The sequence below is a fragment of the Meleagris gallopavo genome, chromosome 3, assembly GCF_000146605.3.
Source record: "Meleagris gallopavo isolate NT-WF06-2002-E0010 breed Aviagen turkey brand Nicholas breeding stock chromosome 3, Turkey_5.1, whole genome shotgun sequence".
In the NCBI taxonomy this organism is placed as follows: Eukaryota; Metazoa; Chordata; class Aves; order Galliformes; family Phasianidae; genus Meleagris; species Meleagris gallopavo.
Window position 1 is genome coordinate 69,509,407 of NC_015013.2, and position 13,903 is coordinate 69,523,309.

Below are 13,903 nucleotides of genomic sequence, written 5' to 3' on the forward strand. Positions count from 1 at the left end.
CGGATGGCGGCGGAGCTGGGCGCGGGGCTGCGCATCTTCCGCGATGTGAGTAGGCGGCATCCTTGTCGGGACCCCTTGCATCATTCGCAAGCATCTGGGGGTGGGGGTGTATTTGTTTATTGCTGTGGGTTTTTTTTCTTTTCCTTTTTTTTGTTGCGGAGCTATGATTTCCTCTCCTGTGTGGAAGGGAATTAAGCTGAGGAAGGTTATGGGTCTTTCCCTTTTCTCTTTTCCCTTTCCGTTTGCCTTTTCCCTTTTCTCTTCCCTTTCTCCTTCCTCTTTTCCTCCTGTGTTGGAGAGTGAGTTTGTTGCCAACGGTGTGCCTGTATCAAGAGAGCAGGTTAGCAGTTAGGGAAGGTTCAGAGAGGCATGGGTGAAAAAGCCATCATTTGTCAAGCTGCACTGCTTGGCTTTTTACTTTATTTTTTCTGGGCTTTCCACTGTAGAGTATCTCACCCTGCAGAAGTGTGGAGTTTTTCCCAATGTGTCCTGCTAGAGCCTATTCGAGGTGCTGAGTAGACCTGTAAGGGAAGCCTAGGGAGGGAACAGCCCAGCATGTGCCCATCCTGCTCCTCCAGGTGCAGTGCTGGACCGTCAACTCAGCCCCTCAAGATGCAGGTGCAGTACTTGTTGTCTAAGCTTGCTCGGCACAGAGAGTTGCTTTGGTCCAAGGCAAGCACTGCATAAAAGGCAAACTCCATCCCCAAAAATCTCTAATGTATCCTCTGTATTTCATGAGACTTGAAAATCTTCACACCTGCGTATCTATGTACCTTCATAGCATTCAAACACTACCACCAACTGTGATCTACTTCAGACCAACTCTTCTATTAGAGTTAATCCTCAGTATCTGCTGGAAAAGACATGTTGTGTATTAAAGCTTGTTTTCAGGATCCTCTGTCTACATATTTTATCCAGTATGACCATATTAGCTGTAGATGTCCCTGTTCATTGCAGGGGAGTTGGACTAGATGACCTTTAAGGTTCCCTTTCAACTCTGGAGTCTATGATTCTATGATTAACTTCCCCAGGCTGTTGCCCAAGTTATTTCGGGAAAAATCAAAACCATGTCTGCTCATCTAATAATTTCTCTAGGCTTCATAAGCACTTCTTTAAATCTCTTCACTGAGTTACTGTTTCCATTCGAGTGCATAATGAAAATACAGCAGTCTTGATTTCTAGTGCAACCTCCTCCCTGCTTTTGTGTCATGGTATTATTTTCATTAAAAACTATTTTTATGCAGATTTTTTTGGCCAGCCTTGACCCATATCTTTGGGGTGCCTCTAGTCAATTGAAGCCCGCAGCCCTACACATCCATAAGCCAAGATGGAGAAACCAGCACTCTTGGTGATGTAGATGCCTTGCCCAAGGTGAAATGTGCATCCCTACTGTAGCTGTACCACACATGATGCTCTGCTGCTTGTGACAATGGCCATTTTTAATCTGCTAGTAATGAACCTGCAAGGTGAGCAGCAGGACTTCAGCACTGCTAGCGCCTTTGATATGCTTCTGATGGTGGGCACCCATTGTTCCCTTGAATCGCCTGTAATTGGGCAAAACAAAGCTCAGTTCATCACTTTAGATCTCACAGTGCTGTCTTCAGACTTCACAAATCTGTCAATTTCTAGCTGAAAAAAACCTGCAAAATCATTCAGCTCTGTGACTTTCTTTGCCATCTCTGCACACATACAGTTACTAGCTTTGGAGCATGATGGTTCAGTGGGCAGTATTGGTGGTAGGTGGGTGGTTGGACTAGATGACCTCAGAAGTTTTTTCCAACATTAATGATTCCATGATTCTATGCGTCCTGGCTGGTAGATACACTGACATGCATGCTGACTTTTCCTCCAGGTGACAAGAAAGGAAATAAGAGTGCTTGACAATGACATGGGATAAAGACCAACAACAGTCTCCCAAAAATCCAGTTCAGCCTGCCAGGAATCCAAGACTTTATATTACCCATTAGGAACCATGGAAAAAGATTTTATTTTATTCCAACAATTCTTTGAATGCTCTTTCCTTTGCTCTGCTCTTGGCCAAAAGTTCTGTGTTAGTATTAGGAGGAAATTTCCAGTTTAGAATATAAACTTTAAAACCCCAAACAGTCCAATCCTCATACAGAAAACTAATTTATCTGGAAATACAAGGAGAGAAGGTGTCATCCTGATAAGCCTCCTTCATACTACACGTGATGTAAACTGAACCCAGAGGAAAGTTCAGCACAGAGGCCATAAATGAAATCCTGGCTGTTGCTCACTGTTTTGACATTTCTGCCCTGACACCATCTGACAGAATTCAGCAATAAGGATGATCCAGCAGAATGCGGCACCTGAATCCTCAGGTTTTTCATTTAGTTGCAGCACTATAAGCAGAGCATACTCCTGCCATTGGCAGATAATCAGCAAAACCACCTCTCCCTGAGAACAGGGACCTATCATAAACCGCTGATCGAGGAGCGGGCTATGGTGGTGGTACCTGCACTGAGGCCCCAGCTGAGATTCCACTGGTCTTCACTGGGGGGAACATGCTGGGGTCCTTCCACAGCCTTTGCACGAGGAGACCTTTCTTCCACCTCTGTTTCCTATCATCAGAGGAATCCTGAGATTTGCTCCCACTCAGCTGACGTTGCTGCCTGCCACCCCCAGTCTGATCGCTGTGTGCCACCCAGTTCCGCTCCTGGCTTTTCCCTCCACACACCCAGACCCTGAGTCTTTTCTGCACCTCAGATGCTCAGAGCATACCCCAGCTGCTTACTGCCCTTGTTCTGCTTCTCTATACAGCTTCTCCCATCCCCAAGTCCATAAGCATAGTAGTTTTGTGGGATCAGGTTTTGTGCTTGGACATGATCCTTGTAAGCCATATATAAACTAGTAAATAAAGCTGGTTCATAGGGGTTTGGTTTTATGTGCATGTAGCACAGGAGGAGTTAAAGAAAGCAATATTGTAAGAGAAGAGTAGGGATACACTGAAGACTTTTCAGTTTTATGCAGCATTCTGGAATGTGATGTAGTGATGTAGCACTTCAATTGTGAATGCCCATTAAATACAGCCTTATATGCCCTGAACTCGTATCAGAAAAGTAATTCCTTTCTCTCTTTTTTCATTTAGATACTGAGAAGAGCAGACAAGAATGGTAAGACCAGTCACCTGTTTCCCTCTTCCCTTTGGGAAAAATACTCATCGCTGATACAGCCTTTAAATCGTGCTTTAAGCATCTTGATATGAAAACCAGCCATCTCTCATGCCATTTTATGTTTTCTACAGGTTCTCTGCAATGTGTATTGTTGTGCACTGATTCTCCCCATGGATTCCTTAAGAACAGATCTTTTGCTTTCACAATTTAGCATGCGTATTTGATTTGCACTTTGGGTGTATGTGGGTGTTTTCATAGTGACATTCTGTTCCCAAGAAGTTTTGATCTATTTGGTTCTAGCTTCATCTTATTACTTTTTTAAAACACTATAGGCTATATCCAGCAATCAAATTTGCATTCCCTCCATTTGTGTTTATATGTTTGTTCTGTGTGTCAGTAGGCAGAATAAAACTTTGAATTCAACTTGTGCATTTATAACACAAAAGTGAGGTTTTTATTATATTACTGATTGAAATTTTTCCCCTGGTGCTAAAGATAAATCTTCTTTCCATATATGTTGTTCCCCTATTTGAATCCAGGAAGTTGGACCATGTAAGTCTTCACACATTTTGGCTATAGCAGGAGAAGAGCCTTGCCACAAAGGCCATAAGGTTCATCACAGGAGCTTTGCCTGGTGTACATATTCATTGTCTTGGACCTGTCTTTAACTCCTTTTCTCATCTCTAAACTACTGTCCGATTTGGGTCAGATCACATTTTCATTTTGTGCCACTTTCCTATTAGAAAAATGATGTCACTGCCACAGTGTGAGATTGAGTAGTTCTGAGACTGAACTCTTACTACAATTACCATAATAGTACTTATACTATCCCACATTATTAGGTCACCAGAGCTAGATCTCACAAGACAAGACAAGAAAATAAAGGCTCCCAATTATTTATCACTGTAATGCAAATGTATAAGAAGTAAGGAAATTAAGGTTCTTGCAAAAGCTCAGACTGCACTTTGGCATTTTCCTGTAACACTGAACAATGCCAGACCCACAACTCAGACAGGCTTACCCCTGGCAGGTTACTCCTCAGAAAACAGATATTGTGCAGTTTTGATAAAGCTCGCTCTGGTAAGTGAAGGCACAATGACTGTCATTCAGAACATTGGTGAGGAGAGCTTTCAAGGAAGACCTGCTGGGCACTACCGTGGCTACTGTACATTTCGATGGTACAGCTGGGGGCATTGGGTAGCCATTAGTTGTTGCTGGGAGGACACCCACCTCTGGCAGTGTGTTTCTGCCCAACTTGTGTGCAGCAACTGGTATTTCCCACTAAACTACAGCAGTCTTATTCAGAGAGCTCGGGGGCACAAAACCAGCCAATGTAAGGTTTTTTTTGTTAGTGATTTTTTGTTATCTCCCTCAGCTCACCAAAGACTCTCAAGTGCAGTGATGAATCAAACTGAATCCCAACGTGTGGGATATGTGGGATGCTGGGAAAGGGGTGAAGGAGGACCTTCACCAGCAGTGCCTTGCCAGCTTAGCTTCACACCAACTGCAGCATTGCCAGCAGACCTGCTTGTGGCTTTTGGGAAGATGCTTATGTTTGCCCTGAAGATTGGTACAAGACTGAGTGCGTGGTACAGAGCAGCAGTCAGCATCCCTCCTGAGACCTGAATGTGACTGAGCATTATCCAGATGATTACTCAGTGACAGATTTTCTATTTCCTCTCCTAGTCAGCCCTGTAGCACTCATCCATGGCCAGCTCCTGCTGAATGCCACTGTGGCCATCAAGAGCCCTTGCTTGGGGCTTCAAGTCTATGTCTTCATTCTCTGTCCCAATCCTGTTGGATCCACAGCACTTTGGTGGTGAGGAGGACTTCCAGTCCTCCTTCAAGTTACTCCCCAGTTTATTACTTACACTTTTCTATTAGAACAGAGAAAACTTCACACAATCAGTGATGAACTTGCTTGTTCCAGTAGCCACATGAGCCCTAGAGACTTTGGTCACTGGAGTTCACAAGTATACATGGATGCTTTACAGCATAGTACTGGAGGAACTGAGATCAAGCACTCGAGTTCTATTAATTCAAGTCTATAAACTGGAAGTGGTTTCATATGTGCTTAATTGTGTTTGCTCAACCATCAGTAGCCTGTGGGACTTCCACTTTGCTAAACTAGCATAGATTAGAGCCAAATTATTAGGGAGCAGATTTGTTTTAAGGCCATGATATTAAGTAGCTGCTCTGAAATGTTACTGGAAATTTGAAGACATACCTAATATGTTTACACTGTTGTCAACACAGATCATTAGCTTTCATTAATGAATAGGATAATTACATTTCCAGTCACCTTTCTGTGCTACAGAAAACTGAGTGTTGGCTTACAGTAACAAATACCAAGTTGCTGTTCAGGATACTATCTGTTAAGCTCTCCTACACTTTTAAGAGGATTCTCTCAGAGCTGCCGTAATAATTCTATGGGATTACAATACCCCCAATGCAACTAATTATAAAAACCTACTTGTTGCTTGTTTGACAGCAATAAAACGATGCAGTCAAAAAGTTGGATCAAACTGAAAAATTGGCTATGATAAGAGAGGGTGTTCTCTGAGCTTAGGGATTGTGTGATTTCAGGCTTGCCTTAAGCAAAGGAAGGACTGTTTAAAATAAGAGCTACAGAGCTGAGAAATCCTGCTGAATTGCTGCTACTCAGAGATATGACAGTCGTTTATGACAGATGGGTTTAAGTGAGAAACTACTTTATCAAAGTCATACCCCTCATTTAAAAGAAGGCATATAAATTTTAATTATTTTGTGGTGGCGGTTTCTTTCTCTGCCATCATTCTGTTGCCATTCCAATTCTGGAAATATCTACAACTTCAACAGGATGATCAGCTTCATAAACTCTGTCTGTAGTTTGTATTTCATGACTGAGCAGCTCCACTCTGTATGGATCAGATAAACACTTCTCCTGCAACTGAAAGAGTCATATGATTTTCTGAGAGAGGGAACTTGGCATGGAAAAGGAATATCACATTTCGAAGAAATAAATGATTCATAATATTGACAAAAGTAACAGAAAATCCTGAGGAATAAAAACAATTTCATAAAGGTGAGATGTTGCACACTGATCTATCTGGAAATGTTTCTGTTTTGCATGACAAAATGAAGTTTTGGTCTGGTTTACTTTACAAAAATCCCCGTGTTCGAAGTATTTGACACAGAACTTATTTTGAAAATTCCCAACTGAAAGTTCTTCATTTATTTCATTCCTTCTGCCACTTAAAACAACATCAAACTCATGAAATTCCTCACAAAAAGTAAAATCTCATCCCCACCTAGCAGGGGAGAAGTAAGATATGCAAACTGGAGATAATCTACTGAAGGCACAGCTCCTCATCTTGCAAGCATAGCAGTCCTTTTGTCAGAGTCTTTCTGCTTTATCATCTCTGGATTTTTCTTGAGGGAAGCTGCTTCAGGTCTATCCCCTGTGGAGCTGGAAACAAATGGCTACAAGCATAGCAGCATGCTTACTGGGCTACTGAGTTACACAAGTTAAGAACCAGTGCTTGATTATGGCCTTGTTCCTCCCTAACCCTGGGATCAAACCCAAGCAGAAGTAAAACTGTTCTAATACAACTGGTTTGAAAAGGTGGTTTGTATGCGGATGCTGTTATTGATTTGGAAATACCAGTCGACTGTTGTGAAAAAACACTGAGTACAAGCTGTATCTCAAACATCTCTAAAGCTCCCAAGAGAGAGAGATTTGATTTCTATAGAAGCAGAGACTTTCTAGGGGGAAAAAAAAAAAAAAAACCTAGTAAGGAGCACAGCGGACATCATGAGCATCATGCTGCATGCATTCAGGAATAACTGCAGCCAAATGAGGGAAAATGAAAAAAGTGATGACAAGCACTCCTGTCAAACAAGAAATGCAGTCAGATTAGACTCATCTCGTTCTGTCATAATTCTTCATTCAGCAGCCACTAATGTCCGTGATACAGAGCATGGACATTACATAATTGTTAAATGTAGAATTCAAATGTATAAAATAGCACCATAAAGTCGACAGCATCTTATCCTGTCTGAGCTGTATGTCTGTTGGGTCATTTTACAGAAAATACATCTAAAACTGGAGTCAGAGCACAGAAATTCTCTGAACATCTGTATTGCAGATTTCAGCTCCCAAATTGTTCTATCAGTACTGATAAAATTGATTTGTAAGACTAAGCCCTCATAGCATAGACTCACGGGGATCTCACTATACTGCTACTTACTTTCCAACCACCTGGATCCATTGCAGACCCACACCAGCTTCTGTTTCTGTTCCCTGGCCCTACCAGGGGTAGATTCCCCACCCCACCTCCATGAATGCTGGGCCCTGCATTCCAGTGTCCATGAGTGGGTCCAACCCTGCTGCCAGGAGTAGGGCTGCCACCCACCGAAGGAGGCTGCCCAGGGCCCCAAACAACCTGACCTTGAACACATCAGGGATGAAGCATCCATAGCTCTCTGGGCAGCCTGTGCCAGCATCGCACCACTCTCTCAGTGAAAAATTTCCCCTTGACATCTAAATTAAATCTCCCTTCTTTTAGTTCAAGGCCATTCCCCCCTATCACTACCTGCATAAAAAGACATGCCGCAGTGAAAACAAACAGGGTTTGGCATAATCAGTAGACAAAAGGTAATCATACACAGATATTAAGCATCACTTAATATTGATATTTTTTCACATTTTCACATACTTGTATTCTTTCACATTTCATATTCCATCATGACATTCTGTAAGTTCCATTCCAGTGGATTTTAAGATTCCAAACTTTACTATTTCTAATTAAAAAAAAAAGTGACTATTTTTAGATTCCAGCCTTCTTCCTATTTATCCTACTCTGCTGGAACCACTCAGTAACATGTGCTAAACTTTTCCTGCACTAGATTCTATTGATTGAATCTGCCTAATATGGCTCAAAGTCATTATATCTGGTTATATCAACACCTGATGCAGATCAGAGTCAATAAAAGCACAGAATCTTTAAAGCTTCAGATTTAGTACTTTTTCTTACACATCCTCTTCTGTCTGGAACCTGGAGGATATTGCTAGCACTGAAATTTATTATTTTACCAGCTCTTCCTTTGTCTCATTCCAGTCTAGGTGCCATAGGCAACTAATTAATTTTTTTCAGGTCTTTGAATCTGGTTCTGTCTTCACCCCTTTCCTGTTTTATCTGTGTATATCGCTGAGAAATGCCAGTATCTTTTAGCATTCAAGTGTCTGATTCTAGCATCTCATCCATCCAGTAGGTATGGACTTGCAGTCTGATTGGGTTCCATTTTTTGAGTTCTATTGTCTGTGCTTTTAAATTCCCATCTCATCAGGTTGAATACTGGGACCAGCTTTAGTGCTATGAGGTTTTCCTTCCCTCAGCTCTTCTGATTGCAGTAAGCTATATGAGCCATCTGATATTGCTCCTGCTATGGAAACATTGGCTGGAAGCTCATCTGTGAAGCCTGCAGATTACTTTTGCTGCTGGAGGCCTATGCTGAATGAATAAAGGCATTATCTGCTGGGAAGGACTCACAGTCCTAACCAGAAGTGAAAAATAGGTGACAGTGGGAACTGTTTGGTTGCCTTCAGGCCTTTGCCATTATCTCTGCAAGGTACACTGCTCCCCTGATCACCATAACCTCTGTTGGCTGCAAATTCACCATTTGCCATTATCTTTGGGAATGGAGAATCCAAATACATCAAAGGCACCTTGTTCTGGTTTTTTGTTTGTTTGTGTGTTTGGTTGTGTTTTTTTGTTTGTTTATTTTTTAATTATTATTTTATTTTGTTCACTGAGGTTATCTTTCAATTCAGAAAGAGAGTATATATGTGGCTTTCTTTTGTCGGATACGCTGTAGTCCTTTGAAGTCAATTAGACAAGATAGATAATTTGCAATGTCTCCTGGCTGCCCAGGGAGATGGTGGAGGAGTCACATTCCTTGAAGGTGTTCAAGAAACATTTAGATGTTGTACTAAAGGACATGGTTTTGTTGGGAAATATTGGTGGTAGGTGGATGGTTGGAGGTTGGAGATCTTGGAGGTCTCTTCCAACTTTGATGATTCTATGATTCTATGATTCTATTGGTGGGAACATCTGCCAACATCCGCCTCTTGATATCATGGGTCAGTATCATAAAATAGAAGGCATTACTCTTGGAGCTACAGAATGAGATATATTTTATTGTTTATATTACCTTTGGGCTCCAAGGAGGTTGGGGAACTATGCTTGTTTTTGAAGAAACTTCAAAAATATGCAAGAGCAAGCAAGGTTTGCAAAACAGCTTCTGTGAGATAATGTTGCCAAGGCAAACACTGCTGAAGGCTGAAGGATTTGTCTGGTTTGTCCAAGGGATGTGTGCCTTCGGAAAAGTTTGTCTTCCATGAATCATCCATCTCCTGTCACTTTGCCAGTGGCAAAGACTGAAGTATCTGTAACAGACGGTTCAGCTCTGCTGCTTTGGAGCTCCTAAACCAGACAGTATTTATCTGGAAGCTCTGCGGGCAGTGAAGCATGCCCCCAGGGAGAGAGGACTGAGGATATGTGATGCAGCCTTTTAAATAAAACTCATGCTGGAAGCTGGGAAAGCATTTGGCTAGGCAGAAGTCTTCAGTTAAACAGTAAAAGGAACACTTGCTAGGGATTGGGCCTGAACTTCATCTGAGTACTCAAGAGGAACAGGTCTATCCTGGCTCCCATGTACAGTAGCAAACATTTACACCAAATGAGAGAAATGCCTCCAAGAATCAAGTTGTTGTTGTTTCAGTAACTGTAGCTGCATGAAATCTGTAAGTAACTAAATATGTTCAAAGCTCCTTAGCTTTTGCCAGCAACAAACTTACTGAAGTATCAGACTGGCTTTTCAAACTGTTAGTGAGAATAACAGTGATGAATCAAAAGGCAAACAGCTGATGTGCCCAAGCTGGCAGTAGGCAGTTCATTGATTTTGTGGATTGATGTAAAACCAATGATCCTCAAGAACAAAGATAAATAGGCAGATGTTTCAGGTTCTGTGTCACAGCCAGGCTGCTCTGTGAGTAAACACATATGCTTAATACAGGAAAGTTGCCAAAAATCACTGCTTCCTTGTATGTGTGTGTAGCTCATGCAAATCCCCTGCCCAGCAGAGGCTAAAGTTGCAGAGGCAATTTGATTAAATGATAAATTTTGTCTGCCTAAGCCAAAGAAAGCATAGCTGTGAAAAGCAGCTTGTTGGTATTTGTACTCTGCAACTAGTGCCAAATGGCAGATGTATTTAGATTCTCAATTAGGTAATCATGGCAGTTCTGTCAAAGGAAGTTGCCCATCTTCCCCACTTCAACACACTTGTGCCATCTTGATTTAGATTTCTTATAGATCTTGCCTTTTCGTTTTAATCATAATGATGATTATTGCCAGCTACAATCTGTCTTTTCAAGTGGAACCTTTCAAAATGTTTTTGTTGAAACAGACACTCAATTTGTTCAATTTTGAATCCTCTTGACGATAGCACATTTGAAGTCATATATACAAATCAAAGAAATTATGAAATAAGAGCAAGTAAGAGATTGAAGATATTCCCCAGCTCTGCTCTTCAAGTGAGCATGCTACTGTACAGCTTGTAGTTACAAGATTCAGATACTGCCTTTGTAAGGGATGCTTCACTGCTGTAAAATTAAGCTGCAGTATTGTAAACTTGTTGGGTGTTAAGGGCATCTCAGCCTTTTGCTCTACAGTTGTTTCGTGGCCTATGAGTGATAGGCTATGTTGGACTTTAGTCCATTTCAGAAGCCAGAATTTTCATTATTTTTTTCTTCTATTAATTCCTTTAATTAATTCCCTCTCCTCAGCCTTGAATTGTATTCTCAAGAAAAAAATAATCATTCTGTCTAATTAGTGGCCAAGTTAATAGACTCCAATGATCCCTGCATCCGAGAGTCTTACTTACAAGAACAAATGATTGCCTGATTCTGCTGCTTCAGTCAATGCAGTCATGGCCATCCTATGGGTAGGACAAGCTATCCAAACTATGACACATTTTATCAATTTCTGATTCTACTAATTAAAAGAATAGGAAATTCTGTTTATTAGAAAGTATCTGCAACTTAGCACTATCAGTAGGATTTTTTAGACATGTAAGGAAGTAGAAATATCGTCCCTACTTCAGCAAAATAGTGCAGTATTCATTAGAACACCCTTTAGAAATTAGTCAGGATTGTGTAGTTTGACAAAAGGAGGGCAGAGCCTCAATCTACAGTGCTAACATCCTAAAAACACCAACTAACCACTTCTTAATACATCTCAGTGATTTTGTCTCATGTGGACAAAGGCTTGCTATAATTAAAATGAAATCATGAAAATGACCTGCTAAATAATGCAGTAGAGGTTGCAACAAGGACTCTTTCCTCTTCAATCAGTGTACATGCTATTACTGTCCTTCCAAATTTAAGCATATGAGACTTCTCCTTGCTCCGAGTTTCATCAGTCCTGAAGACACCGCCTAACTATAGAGAGATGTATCAATGATCAGCATTGATGAGATCATATTGGTGATCCAGATCCATGTGGTTATGATTGTTCTTGTTCCAAACAAATGGTAATAGTAGGTACTGAGACAATATAAAGTCAATTTTTTTGTACCTGGGCTCCACTATATATTACATGATCAATTTGAATTCTGTCTTAAAATTCGGCTGACCTGTGATATATGTTCAAAACAGTTTTCTCATTGCATATTTTTGGTGTCATCTCCAGACTAGTCACATGCTATCAAATATAAAACTTATTATTTTCTATACTGACCAAGAAGATGAACTGAAATTCTTTCCATTGGAAGAGGACATGAATCTGGCTTCTTACTCACAGATTCACAGAACCACAGAATGGCCAGGATTGGAAGGGACCTCCTGGATCAGGGATCTTCAACCTGTCTGATGCCAGCAGGGCCACCAGCCTCCACATTCAGTACTAGACCAGGCTGCCCAGGGCCCCATCCAATCTGGCCTTGAACACCTCCAGGGATGGGGCATCAACAACCTCTCTGGGCAGCCTGTTCACCACTCTTATACCACTCTCATAGTAAAGAACTTTTTTACTCCATAAAAGTCAAACATTTCTTGTTTATTTTGTTAGTTCTATACCAAGCTTGGAGCTTCTTTTTTTTTTTTTTTTTCTTTTTTGAGAAATATGTATCTTTTGAAGAAAAGAAAATAAACCAGTGCAGTGTATTGATTAACATTGCTAGCCACACAGGAGACCCTACTGCTATTGAATTGTGCATTCCCTTTCATTCTCCCTTTTAAGAAGCAGGAAGCAGAAGAAAAGGAAAATAAATAGATAACTATAGATAGCTGGAGTAACCTTCACTGAACCTACATGTTCCTTCAAGAAATTATTGGTTTTGTAGTTTCCCGAGGTTTCTTTGACCCCAGAGGCCACTGATATTCCGTGCAGAGGTGAGGACATGGACATGGACCAATCAGGAGGAAGGGTGGGGCGGGATGGGAAGAAGACACAGTGAATGGGATCAAGGCAAAAGCAAGAAGATTGTCTTGATTTGTTTAGCAGTGGAGACTTACAAATCCAAACTATCTTTTTTGAAAGATGAGAAGGAGGAAGTTTAACAGAGCTGTCAGTCAAACTGAGAATTCTTGTACAACAGCTGATGCATTTAACATCATATTATTTACATGTCTTGAATATATAGTTTCTACATTTACTTTGAAGAGCTTGTTGGTTGTTGTTTTTTTTTAATAGCTTCCTCCTTTGTCACATGGACTAAATGTGCAAAACCATAAACGAAACTGACACTTTCTTCTTATTTTCTTTTTTCAGATGATGGAAAACTGTCCTTTGATGAATTCAAAGCTTACTTTGCTGATGGAGTTCTGAGTGGAGAAGAACTGCATGAACTTTTTCATACGATCGATACACACAATACAGAGTAAGTGTCCCCTTCTTACACTCAAAGTGCTACTCTTTGCACCCGAGCATGGAAAAAGCCGTCAGGGTGATTTTGAAGTCTAAGAAGAAGGCTTTTTTAGGAAAGCTAGACTGTCATTCTGCTCTAAGCTGTTCAACTACACTGTTTCTAAACTCTTTAGAAATACCTAAGTTCTGATGTATGTGATTAGGAGAGCAAGTTTTCTATGCTCTCCTCTCATGCTAATAAGGATGTGGCCTCCTTCAGGATTAAATATCACTTTCTCCATTCTTTACCCTTCTTCACTGATTCATTACCTGAGATGAGTACTTGACCAGATGTTAAGCTGGGAAAAAAAGTAACCAAAGCACTCATGAATAACAAAGGGCAGAACAAGACATCCCATCTGGTGCTGGTTTGGGACTGGTGCTGATGTCATCTCTTGGGCAATTTTGATGTCCTCATTATGGCTGGGCTAAGCAAGACAACAGATTGGCAACCTTGCTTATTGCTTTCAGCAGATCAAATATTATGCCACTGCATTCTCTCTTAAGCTGTTTTTTTTCCTTATGTGTAGTGATTGAAGAAGAGAATGATTTTCCTTTTTATTTACTTTCTGTCCATCTGCAATTATTCACTACAGATCTCCCAGTTACTGCTAATCAGGATGGTATTATCAAGCTAATGGTTTTTAAATTGAACTCTTTCTGTGTGTTTTAGTTTCAGCTGGGATGGAATTGCTTTCTTTAGAGTGTCTGGTATGATGCTGTATTTTGGATCTAGGAGACAAACAATGCTGATAACACACCGATATTTATAGTTACAGCTATACTGTTGTACAGTGCCAAAGCAATTCCCAGTGAAGGGCCCAA

At 40.9% G+C, this 13,903-nt stretch overlaps 1 long non-coding RNA gene across 1 annotated transcript; it reads left to right on the forward strand.

Moving 5' to 3' along the window:
* LOC104910400 lies at positions 1-13,046 on the forward strand. Its single transcript, XR_793032.1, has 3 exons — positions 1-45; positions 3,110-3,134; positions 12,944-13,046. It is a non-coding gene; the product is annotated as an uncharacterized LOC104910400 (long non-coding RNA).
* Positions 13,047-13,903: the final 857 nt, after the last annotated feature.